The sequence below is a fragment of the Blennius ocellaris genome, assembly GCF_963422515.1.
Source record: "Blennius ocellaris genome assembly, chromosome: 10".
NCBI lineage: Eukaryota > Metazoa > Chordata > Actinopteri > Blenniiformes > Blenniidae > Blennius > Blennius ocellaris.
The window spans coordinates 18,183,177-18,186,780 of NC_137659.1; the positions used below are offsets into that span (position 1 = coordinate 18,183,177).

Genomic DNA, 3,604 nt, shown 5'->3' on the forward strand with positions numbered 1-3,604 from the left:
AGGCTGTCAGACAGAACTGAAGAGCAACATCCTGCAGGGAGTTTCAGTTTACAAAGGCAGCAAAGCCCATGCAGATTCTATGCAAAGATTTAAAACTGCCGACCATCAGTGTATCTGCCAACTTCACAAAATGTATCATAGATATCTCTTATGTCTCCAGAAGGGTAATCAATCCTTGTTTATTTGGTTTGGAAGTAATGGTCGAGGTTATATTGTGTGAGAATCACTGCTACAAAATAGGTGCATTCAAAACAGACAATTCAAGTGTAATTCATTTCAGAGCTGCTTCTCCTCATTTTCACATGCTACCGAGGTGTTCATTGTGATCACAGTTACCAGGAACAACACAGGAGGCGAACTGGTTCAGCATGACAAGTGAGTACTTGTGTAACACAAACACACCCATGGCAAAATTTGTTAATCAAACAGCTTCAGTTCCTCGTGTAACACCTTGGAAAGGGGAACTTGGTTATATTTAACGTGATCACATCCACTTAGAATGAACACTTTCTTCATCACCTGCAAAGGACCAAGTGGAAACGACAAAAGAAGGATGCTTCAGCATATTTCAGAGTGGATGGATTTGGATTGCTTCAAAACTCAAGACTTGGAAACAACTGGCTGAAGGAGTTACTTTTCAAGTTACATCTGAGCACAATAATTTCAGAAAAAACTAATTCAGATGGGGTCGTTTCAGTCAATACATGAAAAGACTAGAATGATGGAAGTGGTTATCCTGAGCCCTTATCTTGAATCACTTTTCGAAGTATCTCCGTGTCCAAACACATGAAGACAGTTTTTCTAACTGGAACCTTCCAACAATGTGTGAACAGCAAAAGAGGATGAAATACACGAGGGAGTCGTCACATCTCCTCAAGTAAGTGAAACATCCAAACTTGCTCTTATGAGGATTGTCGTCATATTTATCTGGGAAACTTAAATCGTGACAGTGGCATTTTTTTATATTTTATAGAAACAACTTTTCTGTTAACCAGACCTTCAAAAAAATCGAGAAGCACAGAGTATCATGTTGGGGAAACCAGTTTACCATTGAACAAAATGGCACAAATAAAACAAAAAACAACTGATGTGACTATGCCTGAGGGCAAAGCTTTTTTTTTTTCTTTTTTTTTTATATAATTACGTCAGGCGAGAGTTGGGCACGATTTCACCATATATATCGCGAGATATCGACCACTCGGTTTCTTGGTCCTCAGTGCCGAGAAGGCCCTTACAATTTGTCGCCAAATAACTCAAAATCCGGACATGACCAAAGAAATGGTGAGATCATTGATCATGATTTTAAATAGAAATGTTTGTCAATACCTGTGATTCCTCAGAAGATTACGTTGATTTGGCTCATTGTTTCTTCGGTCGGCAGAAAATGCTAATAGCACCGTGTCGAGTTAGCAACTCATTTTCTTTCTACCCTGGTTTGTTAGAAGGGTCAGTTTGTTCTTAAACGTTCGAATAGGTTCTTATTTTGATTTGGGACGATGGTTTTGATGGACAAGGTTTGACAGTCTGTACTTTTGAGGGGAAAAAAGGACATCGACCACAACATGGAAGATGCTAGCAATTTCCTCAGCTCTATATAAATCACATGGAAGCTAAAAAGGTGATTTTAATTTAGTTGTGGTGGTTTGAATTCACCTAAAACTACATATAATCAGACAGATGCAAACAGTGAGCAAAAATGTCTGTACTGCAACTGATATTATCGACGATAATTATGAGATAAGTATCAAACATACTCATCCGTAACTGACTCATATTTTCCTGATAAATATGACATAATTATCAAACAGTCACCTGTAACTATGACTGATATTTTTGACAATATTCACGACATTAATATTAGATCAAGTGTTGAGTAGTCAGTGCGTTACATGTGTGGATGTGGAAAGTAAAGCTGAACTCTATTGAGGTATACAGGCCAAACCATAAGGAAAAATAATCTGACAATATATAAAACATTCAAATATATAGAGAGAAAAGCCCAACATGTCTTGAAATCTATAAGCAGAATGCACAGCTATATAAGAGTTATCAAACTTGTGCCTTAGCAAAATACATAATATCAAATGAAATGTCACAACAAACATGTCAGGCTAATAGAAAATAACAGATTTTTCCTTCTCAGATGCCAACAGCCAACGTGGACGATGTGCCTGCTCAAGTGACTGTTGTTCTTTTTACGCCATCCACTGTAAGTCACAAATATATCTGCCGACATGTAGGACACTTAATAGTCTGCTGTTCGCCTTTAGTTTTTAGGTGTCTTAAAACTGGCTATCTTCCCTCTCTCTGTCACACTTTTCCTTTTATTTAATTATCAATGAAATATTAACTAACTTAAGTAATTTAATTCAATGGAGAATTATTGTTTGTTAATTAGTTTAACAAAATTTTCCTGGTGGTGCCTTGCAATTATTAATAAGTAAATAACATTTATTATAATTAATAGTTTGACATTTCTAAATTACTCTCAATTAATTGTTGACCACGGGAAATTAATCAAATATTTAACCAGATTTATTATTGAGATGACAGTTTGCTTCAATTAATAATTTCAATCATTCTTAAATTACTTCCAGTGAATTATTACTTTCAGTAATCTATTACTTACAGGAATTTACCACTAATAACCAAATGTAAATTCTCCAAATACATATGAAATATGCTTAGGCACAGCATTTCATTTAACAGCACTACATTAAATGACTGTCATATGTACTTTACATTAGTGTTTCACTTTTCAGTGGGAATAGTGTACATTTTAATAATGTAAATGTTATTTTAAAATTACATCCTTTGTTTTCCACATAGGAACAAACATCTGATTTTGATGAGCTGCCATATCCGGTGAATACGTTTTTTTCTCTGATGTTTTGTTTTCGTACTTTGATATTGGCTTGTATTTATTCTGAGTGTTTATTTACATTTATTTATTTATTTATTTTTTTTATAATATATTCACCACATCTTTTAGGTGCAGTGCGAGTCTGACCCAGCTGGCTTGGATGGAGTTTTAATATATGGTGACAGAACCTGGCCAATTACTTCTGTACGTATAAATAATTTTATATATATTTTTTTTAACCATTCGCACCAGTCTCATACAATCTGAAAATGTAATTTTTTCCCCCCTTTCAATAATGAACTCTTGATCCAGCTCTTCCAGCATGTTTCCTCCTGTGATGACTTGGACCGCCAGCCTTTGCAGACGAGTCAACCAGCAGACCCAGAGCCAGCTAGCTCTGACCCAGAGCCAATTTTGTGGAAAAGATATTTATATTGTATTTCAGTGTTTGTATCCATTTTAAATTTTTTTGTAAAACATTCCTAAAATAAAGATGTAAAAACAATGCTGTTTGATTTCCTTCAGAAATGTGTCAATTGCAGAGGGAAGGGGGCAACGTATAAAATTACATTGTTACAAGTCTAAAAGGCTCAACCAAAAGCCAACACTTACTGGTGAATTATTGCACTTTCGTTTGGAGAATACACCCAAACACAGGCTCACAGCTTGATGATGAGCTAATGTTGCTTTTCTTTAACCTCAAGCAAGTTTGTATGTTGTTCCTGGACATTTTCAACACTT

The 3,604-nt window shown here is 35.5% G+C and overlaps 1 long non-coding RNA gene across 1 annotated transcript; it reads left to right on the forward strand.

The window, feature by feature from the left end:
* The first annotated feature begins 506 nt into the window (after window positions 1–506).
* On the forward strand, window positions 507–3,308 carry LOC308135263. Its single transcript, XR_013936788.1, has 5 exons — window positions 507–877; window positions 2,144–2,209; window positions 2,830–2,865; window positions 2,993–3,067; window positions 3,176–3,308. It is a non-coding gene; the product is annotated as an uncharacterized lncRNA (long non-coding RNA).
* Window positions 3,309–3,604: the final 296 nt, after the last annotated feature.